General features: G+C 40.7%; 1 protein-coding gene across 2 annotated transcripts in view; it reads left to right on the top strand.

Moving 5' to 3' along the window:
- pax3 (paired box 3) overlaps positions 1-14,182 on the top strand; it is a 105,780-nt gene that overhangs the window by 37,775 nt on the left and 53,823 nt on the right. The window lies entirely within an intron of this gene.

The following is a 14,182-nucleotide window of genomic DNA, read 5'->3' as shown; positions in this document are numbered from 1 at the left end:
TCTGCCCCTTTCACTTATGACCTTATGACTTGAAAACAGGGCACCAATAAAATTAGTCAAAATCTGCTTCTAAAAATATAATGATAAATATTTATTTATAAGGAGGATTGGTGGTGCACTTCATGAAATGGCCAAACAACATAGAAACATAGAAACATAGAAAATAGGTGCAGGAGTAGGCCATTCGGCCCCTCGAGCCTGCACCGCCATTCAATATGATGATGGCTGATCATCCAACTCAGCATCCTGTACCTGCTTTCTCTCCATACCCCCTGATCCCTTTAGCCACAAGGGCCACATCTAACTCCCTCTTAAATATAGCCAATGAACTGGTCTCAACTACATTCTGTGGAAGAGAATTCCATGTGTAAAAAATATTTTTCTCATCTCAGTCCTAAAAGATTTCCCCTTTATCCTTAAACTGTGACCCCTTGTTCTAGACTTCCCCAACATCGGGAACAATCTTCCTGCATCTAGCCTGTCCAACCCCTTAAGAATTTTGTAAGTTTCTATAAGATCGCCCCTCAATCTTCTAAATTCTAGCGAGTACAAGCCGAACCTATCCAGTCTTTCTTCATATGAAAGTCCTGACATCCCAGGAATCAGTCTGGCGAACCTTCTCTGTACTCCCTCTATGGCAAGAATGTCTTTCCTCAGATTAGGAGACCAAAACTGTTTGTTGATGCCAGGTATTCCTCGTTGCTGCTGGCATTACATCATCAACATGAACTTGATAAACATCTTGGGATCATTTGCTTTTGCATTAGTTTATTCATGTATTAGTGTCACATGTAACGAGGTACAGTGAAAAGTTTTGTTGCGTGCTACTCAGTCAATGAAAAGACTACACATGATTACAATCAAGCTGTCCACAGTGTACAGCTATAGGATAAAGGGAATAACGCTTAGTGGAAGTGGAGTCCAGTGAAGTCCAATTAAAGACAATTCAAAGGTCTTCAATGAGGTAGATGGAGGTCAGGACCGTTTTTTAGTTAGTGCTTCGATGGTTCAGTTGCCTGACAACAGCTGGGAAGAAATTGTCCCTGAATCTGTAGGTATGTGTTTTCAAATGTCTGTACCTTGCCTGATGGGAAAGAGGAGAGAAGAGGGAATGACCGGTGTTAAACTGGTCCTTGATCATGCTGGTGGCTTTACTGAGGCAGCGTGAAGTGTAGATGGAGCCAATGGAAAGGAGGTTAGTGTGCGTGATGGTCTGGGCTGCGTCCACTACTCCCTACAATTTCTTGTGTTCTTGGATGGAGCCGTTCCCAAACCATGCTGTGATGCATCCCAATAAAAAGCTTGCTATAATAAAAGGTGCTATGAAAAGAACACTAGCAAGTCAGAGGCAGATACGATAGCAGCGTTTAAGAGGCTTTTATATAAGCACATGGATGTGCAGTGAATAGAGGAATACAGATCATGTGCAGAGAAATACGGATCGGTTTAGCTTGGCAATGTGTTCAGCACAAACATTATGGGCCGAAGGGCCTGTTGCTGTACTGTACTGTACTGTTCTACATCCATGGCTAACTAAGTGCAATGCCAGTTTGTGTTCTGGAGTGGTTACTTCTAAAAATGCATAATATACTTGGCTCATTAAATTTATTTTCTGCAGTTTCATGTGATCTCAGTAATTAATATCTTTGCTGCAGCTTTAAAAAAAATCCCAGTGTCAATGGTCAGCTTCCAATGTGTATTAAATCCCAGCCTCAGATAGATCAACTCTAAGTAAAGAAATCCTAGCATTCATCTAAAGTGGGCATTTATCATCCATGCATGTTGGAACTCTTATCGGCCAGACAAATGTCTCATTTTAGGAAGAATAAATTACCAAGAACTGTCAACAGAATAATGCCTCAGTGTTCTGGTATATCATTGACACTGTCGCCATTAAAAGAAAATTAAATCAGCTTGGATTTCCTCATTTTAGAAACATGTAGAAACGTCGAAACATAGAAAATAGGTGCAGGAGTAGGCCATTCGGCACTTCGAGCCAACACCAGCATTCAATATGATCATGGTTGATCATCCAAAATCAGTACCCCGTTCCTGCTTTCTCCCCATATTCCTAAGAGCTAATGCCCCTGTCCCACTTAGGAAACCTGAACGGAAACCTCTGGAGACTTTGCGCCCCACCCAAGGTTTCCGTGCGGTTCCCGGAGGTTGCAGGTGGTTGCCGGAGGTTGCAGGTAGTGGAAGCAGGTAGGGAGACTGAAGTCTCCAGAGGTTTCCATTCAGGTTTCCTAAGTGGGACAGGGGCATTAATCTACCTCTCTCTTGAAAACATCCAGTAAATTGGCCACCACTGACTTCTGCGGCAGAGAATTCCACAGATTCACATCTCTCTGGGTGAAAAGGTTTTTCCTCATCTCAGTCCTAAATAGCCTGCCCCTGATACTTAAACTGTGACCCCTTTCAGTCCAATATTCCTGTTTACTCACAAATGGCACCAAGTGCAACAGTGTGTTTATTAATAAGTATTCACCACATTGCAGACTTTCATCATTCAATTGTGGAATGTAGGATTTTTAAAACTCAATTTTAATGTGATTTTTATGTTTTTTTAAATGTCTTTTTCACATTAGAAGAGGTGATATAGGGGAGTTGAATTTGACAATAAGGAAACTGCTAATATTCATCAGTTCATTCATCTTTATTCTTAGTTACATTATAACCAGAGGGGGTGCCAATTTAAAAAATGGACATTTTCACAAGTAATTTGCCAAATTGTGCAATCAGCAAAATTCAATAAAAGCACAAAAAATACGATTTCTGTAATTGTAGAATTCCAGAGAATATTACGCGGATTAAAAAAGAAGTAATTCCAGTCCTCAGGAATAATATGGTGACCTGTCTCAATGACTCCCACCCAATAGCTCTGACATCCACCATGATGTGCTTGGAAATACCAGAATGGCACAATTCAATGCTATTCTCCCAGATCGTCTGGACCTCTTGCAAAAAGCATACAGGAAAAATAGGTCTACAGAAGACGCTATCTCCATTGAACGCCATTCAGCTTTGCATCACCTTGACATCTATTCACTGCCTACAGCTCAGCCTTTAACACCATCATTCCAAAAAAGCACATCCCTAAGTTTTGTTCCTTGACTTTGGGATCTCTACCTACACTTGGCTGATGGACTTCTTGACAGGCAGACCTCATTTCCACCATTCTCCACAGTCAAAGCCCTCCACACTATTGAAAGCACCTACATGAGGAGCTGCCTGAGGAAGGCAGCATCTATCATTACCATCTGCCCCATCCCTCTACACACTGCTACCCTTGGCCAGGAGGTACAGATGCCTGATGTCTCACATCACCAGATTTGGGAAGAGTCACTTTCCTCCAACCATCAGGTTCTTGAATTGCTCTGCACAATCCTAGATCTACCTCAGCAGCAGAACACTATGGTTCACCTCATGCACTGCCATTCACAATGAATCAGGCCTTAAACAAAGAGATGAGGTTTGCTATAACATTATTTAAAAGTGGCCAAGCATTTCTGTTTTTCTGTGTAGGAAGGAACTGCAGATGCTGATTTACACCAAAGATAGACATAAAATGCTGGAGTAACTCAGAGAGAAGGAATAGGTGATGTTTCGGGTCGAGACCCGAAACGTCACCTATTCCGTCTCTCCAGAGATGCTGCCTGTCCCGCTGAGTTACTCCAGCATTATGTGCATATCTGTTTCTTTGCCAGGGAGCCTGTTTATGAAATATCAATTTCCTTACAGAATTTTTTTTTTGATTGTTGTACTATCTCATCCACCCTGTTCCACAGTTCATCCCCACTGATGTTATGGTAGGGATCTTTATTTGTCACATGTACCGAGCTACAGTGAAATATATTTTTGTATACCTTATCTTAAGCTAACTATAAAGAACAATTGAACCATCTTCTGGGCTCCCAATCACTGTACTCCAGCTTATATATACGTCTGATCTCTCCACTTGAGCCCGGACTGATCATGTGTCTGATTTATCAGCCCCATCACTTGAAAATGGTCTGAGTGGTAACATTAGGAAGCTTAGTAAGTTACTGTTTTACGCAGCAGTCAGAACCCAACACGTTTTTACCTCATTGTACCCATGCATAATTGTATTTTCCATATTTTGTTTTTACACTCGGTATGATTCAAATGAATGAAAGCTCTGCCTTCATGCATATTTAATGTAATATTCCCCAAACATTTCCACAAAAGAGCAATTAATTGTATTCAGCATTATTCAGTATTCAGTGTTAAACCGATTAGACTACTTGAACCAGAATCAAAGCCAAGAATGTTGGTTTTTGTCTACATTGAGTCTTACCTCAAAGGGTCTTGGTTGCTAATGAGCCTCCATGGATCCTGAAACAATTTATTAGAGGAAACAACTTACTTGTGTGGCCTGTGTGCCATTAAAATGGTTTAATCACATTGCTAATAACTTCTCTCAACAAAAACCCAGAATAGATTTTAAACACTGAGATATATGGGCTGTACTTCAGTATATGCCCACAAAGGGTTTAACCACATTGTTACATAAACAATTAATATAAAGGCAGGGCCGTAACATAACAGTGGAATATGCTCCTCAGATATTAAATCAGTAATTCAAATTAATCTGAATGTTCACTGGTTTGAACTCAACCTTATTATTGGATTCACTAAATTGTAACATAGAAACATAGAAAATAGGTGCAGGAGTAGGCCATTCGGCCCTTCGAGCCTGCACCGCCATTCAATATGATCATGGCTGATCATCCAACTCAGTATCCTGTACCTGCCTGAATCTTTGGATCCATTGAAACAATTTGTTGGAACAACCAAATATACCATTTTTTAGTGTAGGAAGGAACTGCAGATGCTGGTTTAAACTGAAGATAGATACAAAAACTGGAGCAACTCAGCAGGTCAGCATCTCTGGAGAATAGGAATAGGTGACGTTTCGGGTTGAGACCCTTCTTCAGACTTTTCCCAATTTCTTAGAACTTTAACAGTGGGTAAAAGCTGTATTTCTTGGTTAACGCTAGAGTTAAAGTTAGTCGCTGAGTGGGATTATGTACATTTAAAAAATTTAGATTCTGAATTTTGATCGCTGCAAACTAAGGGTCTCGACCAGAAACGTCACCTATTCCTTTTCTCCAGAGATGCTGCCTGTCCTGCTGAGTTACTCTAGCTTTTTGTGTCTATCTTCAGTTTAAACCACCATCTGCAGTTCCTTCCTACAAAAATCTTTGAATGCTCCGGGTGCAAAGATAGTATTCGATGCAGGGCGTACGAGTGCCAAGGTGAAATGACTGAAATAATTGTTATTAATGTGGATGATATAAATAGAAAAAATGAACGTAGATTAATCTGAGTGGAATGCAGAGTTGGAGCATTTGAAGATCAGGAAAGGAAGATTTTCAGTCGCTGATGTTGATGAAAGTCGTTAATTAACCTGCAGCTTCTAATTATACTGAATCTCCCGGTATTAACTGTGATTCAGATTCAATCAGCCTCCAATAAGTGTCAATTTACATAAGTGCTCATTTACAGGGTGAGTCCCTGCTGTATTAAGTATTGCTATACAACGACCTTTCCTGCACAGAAGCAGCTGTTTACAGTGAACCTCTGTGTACAGCGTCAGTTTACTTTGAATTTAGTGATCATTGACCATGAATCCCCTACAGACACATTTTGTAGAGTCACCGCAGCCCCCTGCTGCATTGAATGTACTTAGTAGTGAGTTTGCTTTGTAGTGACTGCTCATTTGCCGTGAACCACTGCTCCATGAAGCATCCTATTAAGTGGAATCTTCCATATAAGCGCTCTATTTACAGTATATCTCCATGTATAAATGGTTTGCTTGTGGTGGCCTCCGACATAACTCAAGTATTTACTGGATGCTTCCTTGTAAAAAAGTATCCATTTACTGCCGATCTCCTTAAAATAAAATGGCCTTTCATAGTGTATAACATATTGAATTAGTGAATCTCCCCGCTACATAATGTGTCCATTCAAAAAGAATTCACTTTGTATTGAGTGTCTATTTACAGTGAATCCCCTGCAGGAATTGTCAATTTACAGTAAATTCCCTGTTCAACTTGTCCATTTACAACAAATACTTCTACTGTATAAACGGCCTGTGCCAGAAGACTTACTGAAAGCTGACACTATGTAAGTCAGGGGTGGTTGATGAAGGGACTTCACTGTAAATGAACATCTTATGCAGCAGAAATTTATTATAAGTATGTACTTAAGGCCGAGAGCGAGGTTGTAAATGAAGTATGGAATTATGTTGGATCTCCCTTTGAGAAAAGTTATTACTCACTGTGAATCTCCATTTTTCAAGAGAGAGCTAGATAGGGCTTTCAAGAGAGAGCTAGATAGGGCTCTTAAAAATAGCTGAGTCAGGGGATATGGAGAGAAGGCAGGAACGGGGTTCTGATTGGGGATGATCAGCCATGATCACATTGAATGGCGGTGCTGGCTCGAAGGGCCGAATGGCCTACTCCTGCACCTATTGTCTATTGTTTATTGCCCATGCAAGGATAATGTGAGCTCTATATATTTACGGAGAAACCTTCTGCTGTATTAGACTTTTTGGCTTTAGACTTTAGAGATACAGCATGGAAACAGACCCTTGGCCCACCGAGTCCGCGCCGACCAGCGATCACCCCCCGTACACCAGGCACACTTTACACATTTACCAAAGCCAATTAACCTACAAACCTGTATGTCTTTAGAGTGTGAGAGGAAACTGGAGCACTCGGAGAAAGCCCATGCAGAGAGGGCATACAAACTCCATGCAGACAGCTCCCAAGGTCAGGATCGAACCTGGTGAGGCCAAATCTGGAGTATGGTGTACAATTTTGGTCGCCTAATTATAGGAAGGATGTCAACAAAATAGAGAGAGTACAGAGGAGATTTACTAGAATGTTGCCTGGGTTTCAGCAACTAAGTTACAGAGAAAGGTTGAACAAGTTAGGGCTTTATTCTTTGGAGCGCAGAAGGTTAAGGGGGGACTTGATAGAGGTTTTTAAAATGATGAGAGGGATAGACAGAGTTGACGTGGAAAAGCTTTTCCCACTGAGAGTAGGGAAGATTCAAACAAGGGGACATGACTTGAGAATTAAGGGACTGAAGTTTAGGGGTAACATGAGGGGGAACTTCTTTACTCAGAGAGTGGTAGCTGTGTGGAATGAGCTTCCAGTGAAGGTGGTGGAGGCAGGTTCGTTTTTATCATTTAAAAATAAATTGGATAGTTATATGGATGGGAAAGGAATGGAGGGTTATGGTCTGAGCGCAGGTATATGGGACTAGGGGAGATTATGTGTTCGGCACGGACTAGAAGGGTCGAGATGGCCTGTTTCCGTGCTGTAATTGTTATATGGTTCTCCGGCGCTGTAAGGTAGCAACTCTACCACTGCATCACTGTGCCGCCCCTATGTATTCTTTGTCTACTTCCAATGAATGTCCCCCTATTTGTTCACTGACAGTGAATGCTTCTATACGATTGTCCCCATACAGTGAATTTCATTGTTTGAACACTTCTACTGGAGAACGAAACCTTTGCTCCATATTAAAATCACATATCTTGAGTAAATTTACAGGTTGTGACTATCCGTAGAGGTGTTGAGGCAAAACGTTCACCCTTTGAAGTTCTCCGAAGGGAGGGTTCAATTCATTTGCATTTCCATTTGAAATTAAGTCGAGTAATTCTGAGTGGTGCGGTGTGGGGATGGTTGACTCTGAAAGGCAAAAAAAGGCAAATTATGAAGACTTCATCAGTTGGCTAAACAGCAGCAGGTACGGTGGGCAATGTCTGGCAGAGTGAGTTGCCTTTCAGGCTGCCATAATGGATGGTTCATAAGCTATTTTCATAGTAGCTCTCCCAGTCAAAGATCTGGTAGAAACGTACAAAGAAATTCATTGTAAAGTAGGAAAAGTGTGGTGTCAACCTTTGTCCAGCGATGGCATGCTAAAAGGGAAAGGAAACAGACTTGCATTTATGTAGCACCATTCATGATCCCGCAGCCTCAGTCACAATGTTGTGAGTTTGATCCTTTAAAGGATGCATGATTATGCTGATCTGCATGACATCGAGGGGGCTGTGTCTTTCCACAACTTAACCTCAACCTCCATCGGAAAACAAGATTATCATTTAAAGCTTGCCTATTTCTGGGATCGTGTGTGTAAAATGGCAGCTTTGTTCCCCAACATTACAGCAGCACCCATGCTTTAAAGGACTTCATTGACTATTAAGTGCTTTCTGATGTTTTAAGGTTGTAAGTACAATAATTTAAAGCACGTTCCTTCCAAAAATATTCTGCGCTCAGGGAGGGGGTAAGTGCTGGTGAAAGTTGAAGAGAAATGCCTAGAAATGTCATTGTATCGAGTGAGGACAGGAAGAAGCTATTGCACCTTTATCTGCCTTCTTTTTACCAAGCTTCTATAATATGTTGCTTCTAGAATCATAGTCATAGAATGATATAGCATGGAAACAGGCCCTTCGGCTCAACTTGCCCACACCGACCAACATGTCCCATCGACACTAGTCCCACCTGCTTGTGTTTTGCCCATATCCCTCCAAACCTGTTCCATCCATGTACCTGCCTAATTGTTTCTTAAACGTTGCGACAATCCCTGCCTCAACTACCTGCCAGCTCCACAACTATCTCGTTCCATACACCCACCACCCTTTGTGTAAAAAAGGTGTGTAAAATGGGCTTGGAGTTGTGGATTCTGGGACTAATTGGTACGAGGTAAAGAAGGACAATCCCACCTACAGAAAAGAATGCAGATAGTGTCCAAATAGGTACATCAATGGACAACTGGAATTCTGTCTCTTTTAAATGCAGAACCTAGACTACTCCCTGGTGTCTATGACTGCAATCTTCCCATTAGCTTTTAAATACAATGGATCAGGATGAAAGTTTCTATCTTTCAAAGCTTAGTTTAGTTTAGGTTAGTTTAGTTTAGTTTAGTTTATTATTGTCACATGTACCGAGGCACAGTGTAAAGCTTCTTTTGTTGCATGCTATCCAGTTAATGGAAAGACCATACTTGATTACAGTCAAGCCATCCACAGTGTACAGATACAGGTTAAAAGGTATATCATAGCATCATTTGTGTAAGAAATATTGCTGTGGAAGATTTAAAAGAGTGGAACAATTGTAATGTATGTTGGCAGATCCCCTTCTGAAACCAACATTCAACGGGTCGCCTGGCTTTGCGCCATCTTGGGTTGCCATCTTGGGTTGCCCCATCTTGGGTTGCCATCTTGGGTTGCCATCTTGGATTGATCTTTCAAGATCAAACAAATGCCATTGGACTAACATGTCTGGTAATCATTGGGAACTCAGATCCAGTGTTCAGTGGAATGATGACGTTTCTCAGGACAATGTGATATGCCAAACAGCAAGCCCTACTCCTCTGTATATTAGACAAATAGCGTGCAAGGATCTACATTCTGGAGTCCATGTATCACCTCCAGAGATGCAGATTATGGTATTACCCTTCAGCACAAAAAGAGGACTGACCTAGTCCCACACATCCCACACAATCCACACTGCCAAGGAATCAGTAAGTGTGGTCAATTTAGTGTTGCTGAAATTAATGTGCGTTATTTGCTTATGCGAGGATCTCGTACAAATTGGCCCCAGATACCATTGAAAATTTAAAGTGCAGGGCATTTCAGCATCAGACATACAAAAATGCTGGTAGGTTTACTTAAAGGCAAAGAGGTATGCTGGCAAGTCAAATGATATTTCCAGCCAAGCTCTTTGACCTGGGGGATTCCTGCTGCAGAAGAGAAACAGCTTGAAAAGCTTATAGATATTAATTTAGGACCCATTCTGCTGAATTGCCTGCAATTCTTTCTCCCGTATTTCTTTCTCCCTTATATATTAAATGCAAACAGTAACCATTTAGAAATTATTCGTACGCTTAGCATAAATGAAATTGAATGCATGGGATAGATGTAAATCGAAAATAAACTTTCCTCAAGTTTCGCTTAAAATAATACTATTATGTTGGATCCACAGATTTAAAATTTTTTTATTTTTTATTTATTAGAAGTAAATACAATTCAGTGGTACCTTTCTACAGGTACCCCAAATTATGTTAACATATTACATTCTCTGTACAACAGTTGGATCCACAGTTAATAGGTTCACAAGTCATAGGAGCAGAATTAGGCCATTCGGCCCATCAGGTCTACTATGACATTCAATCATGGCTGAGTTAATGCAACTTGTGAGTGCCTCCATTTTTTTTTCCTGAACACTCCCGTCTGGAGTGATGTTTCCACTATTTTGACAATGGAAGGGGAAGGTAATTCCAAACTGGTTTAATAATTTTGCCTTCATCTAAGATACGACGTGAATATATTTGAATAAAATCCCAGATATCTCTTTCTCACTGTTTGTGCATGCAGCTGAACCGTTGCATAAAGTCTTCGGGCAGGAAGTAAAAGGAAGTGATGAGCAATTTAAAAAGTTAATTCCTTGCACCCTGCATCACAAGGCCAGACATAAAATAAATAGTCGTGGGAAAAGATAGCTATTTAGAATAAGAGAAAGTAGAAGCTGGTGGTTTAACACAGGACCAGCTCTGGTGTTTCACTACAGTAGGTTCATGATTTAGAATTTGTCCGCAAAAAACACAATTGCTAAATTTACAAATGACAGCAAATAGAAAGGGTTAGATGGTCATAAATGAGAAGAACACAAACTGTTAGCAGACATTAATAAAATAGCGTTGAATTATATTTGGAAGTGAATTTGAACAGACATGTGTGTGAGGATTTAAATTTATAAGGCAAGTAAAACGATCACCTTTTACATGGAAAATAAGGATTTAAATGGAGGGGAAGAAATGACTAAAAGTAGCATTGGAGATTAATATCACGAAGAACACATACAATGGAGTTAATTTCTAAAGAGAGAGCATTAAAAATTGGAATCTTTCAAAATCTGGCCCAACTTCTCTAACTGCAGTTCCGACCCGAAACGCTACTGATTCCTTTTTGCCAGAGATGCTGCCTGACCTGCTGAGTTACTCCAGCATTTTGCGTCTATCTTCGTAAATAGAATCTGCAGTTCCATCCAAGGCATTATGCACTGGACAAGTATTTGCCTGCTAAGGATGGTCTATAGATTCACAGAGTCATACAGCATGGAAACAGGCCTTTCTGCACAACTTGCCCATGCCAACCAAGATGCCCTGTCGCTACTGCTTCCATTTGCCTGCATTTGGCCCATATTCTTTCCTATCCATGTACCTGTCTAAATGTTTCTTAAAATGTTGTGATAGTACCTGCCCCGCCTACCTCCTCTGGAAGCTTATTCCTCATACCCACCACCACCACCCTCTGTGAAAAAAAGTTGCCCCTCAGATTCCTATTAAATCTTTCCCCTCTTGCTGTAACAGATACGTGTGAGGAATGACATTTAAAAGGTAAATAAAGAGATCACCTTTTACATGGAAAATAAGAATTTAAATGGAGGGGAAGAACAGGAAGCAGAAATTACGAGAAATAGCCTTGGAGATTAATGTCATAAAGAAAACATATAATAGGGTTAGCTTCTAAATAGAAAGCGTTCAAAAATGAAATCTTGGTGAGACTATGACTATTGCACATAATTCTAGTTGACTATTATATTAAAAAAGAACACTCAGTAGACAGGGTATAGAAAATGTATGAGCTGAATCCAGAAATGAGAGATTATATTTGTCAGGAAAAGATGAGCAAACTAGTGTTTATTGTTGAAATGTGAAGGATGAGGGTTGAATTAATAAATAGTTTCAAAATTATGCAAAATTTAGATGGAATATACAAAGATTTCCTTGCCTTTTGAGGAAGAATGAAGCTCGAATCTACCAGAAAAGATAGTTACTAAGAAAAGAAATCAATTCAAGAATTCAGCAAATGCTTTCTCACCTGGAGTATCATGAGAATATGGACTCTCACTCTGAAGAAGGGTCTCGACCCGAAACGTCACCCATTCCTTTTCTCCAGAGACGCAGCCTGTCCCGCTGAGTTACTCCAGCTTTTTGTGTCTATCTACAGTGTAAAGCAGCATCTGCAGTTCCTTCCTACTCATGAGAATATGGAATGTATTACTAAAGATTGAAACAGATGTTGGATATGCATGAGGGAGAATGATAATGCTTCAACAGAATTAGAACAAAACGATGGGGAAGATCTGCAAGTGGAACAAAAATGACACCATAGACTGGCAAGGGTTAATTACCTGTTCTGTACTGAATATTCTTTTATTAAATTCAATTTTCACAGTGAAGATCAAATCTGGGAAGATGTCCTTTATTTGTTCTTATTCATTAAAATTATTGCAGCTCCACATCTCCAAGTCAAAGAAGTCAATGAATGAAATACACAAACTGTGCAATACTGCAATTGATAAAATTATCTGAATAGCAATGCTGGAGCTGAAATCCTTAGCCTCTCTTCATACATGTCAGGATTATTTTAAATAGTTTACAGGTTCACAGAAAACTGAGGAAATCAGATTTTTTTCAGAAAGCAAATTTTCTATTTTATTTTAATAAAATTATTAACACGCCAACCTTTCAACACCCAAGTAAAATATGTTTTTCTGTTGGTCAAGTGTGGAACCAGTATTTTTTCTATATTCCTAATCTGAGGAAAGACATTCTTGCCATAGAGGGAGTATAGAGAAGGTTCACCAGACTGATTCCTGGGATGTCAGGACTTTCATATGAAGAAAGACTGGATAGACTCGGCTTGTACTCGCTAGAATTTAGAAGATTGAGGGGGGATCTTATAGTAACTTACAAAATTCTTAAGGGGTTGGGCAGGCTAGATGCAGGAAGATTGTTCCCGATGTTGGGGAAGTCCAGAACAAGGGGTCACAGTTTAAGGATAATAATAATAATAATGGATGGGATTTATATAGCGCCTTTCTAGAATACTCAAGGCACTTTACATCGCATTATTCATACATTCCTCAGTCACACTCGGTGGTGGTAAGCTACTTCTGTAGCCACAGCTGCCCTGGGGCAGACTGACGGAAGCGTGGCTGCTAATCTGCGCCTACGGCCCCTCCGACCACCACCAATCACTCACACACATTCACACACAGGCAAAGGTGGGTGAAGTGTCTTGTCCAAGGACACAACGACAGTATGCACTCCAAGCGGGATTCGAACCGGCTACCTTCCGGTCGCCAGCCGAACACTTAGCCCATTGCACCATCTGTGATGAGGGGGAAGTCTTTTAGGACGGAGATGAGAAGAACATTTTTCACACAGAGAGTGGTGAATCTGTGGAATTCTCTGCCACAGAAGGTAGTTGAGGCCAGTTCATTGGCTATATTTAAGAGGGAGTTAGATGTGGCCCTTGTGGCTAAGGGGATCAGGGGGTATGGAGAGAAGGCAGGTACAGGATACTGAGTTGGATGATCAGCCATGATCATATTGAATGGCGGTGCAGGCTCGAAGGGCTGAATTGGCCTACTCCTGCACCTATTTTCTATGTTTTTATATAGAATCTCAGCAATATTGTTTTTTGTCTTTGAAATGGCAAATCTTAGTCTAGCCCTACTGCCAATATTTAATCACAGTGAGAGGTGGATACAGTTTTGGAGATGTTGTCTTTGAGATAGACATTGACCTAGACTCTGTCTGTCCCCTTAAGTTGAATGAGACAAAATTCCCTGGCGAGTTTCCCACTATGTCTTGATCAATATTTATGCATTTATGCACAAATAGCGCAAGGCCTGGATAGCGTGGATGTGGGGAGGATGTTTCCACTAGTGGGAGAGTCTAGGACTAGTCATAGCCTCAGAATAAAAGGACGTACCTTTAGGAAGGCGATGAGGAGGAATTTCTTTAGTCAGAGGGTGGTGAATCTGTGGAATTCATTGCCACAGAAGGCTGTGGAGGCCAAGTCAATGGATATTTTTAAGGCAGGGATTGATAGATTCTTTATTAGTACAGGTGTCAGGGGTTACGGGGAGCAGGAGAATGGGGTTGAGAGGGAAACATAGATCAGCCATGTTTGAATGGCGGAGTAGACTTGATGGGCTGAATGGCCAAATTCTGCTCCTATCACTTATGAATTCATCCATATTGGTGAAAACAGATCATCTGATTATGATTATACTGCAATGTTACTGTGCACAATTGTAACTCTTGGTTTCAAACACTATGACTGTGGCCACAA

The sequence above is a fragment of the Amblyraja radiata genome, chromosome 13, assembly GCF_010909765.2.
Source record: "Amblyraja radiata isolate CabotCenter1 chromosome 13, sAmbRad1.1.pri, whole genome shotgun sequence".
Lineage (NCBI taxonomy): Eukaryota > Metazoa > Chordata > Chondrichthyes > Rajiformes > Rajidae > Amblyraja > Amblyraja radiata.
The sequence above is the reverse complement of the archived record's forward strand: the minus strand, read 5'-3'. Positions and strand labels throughout refer to the sequence as shown.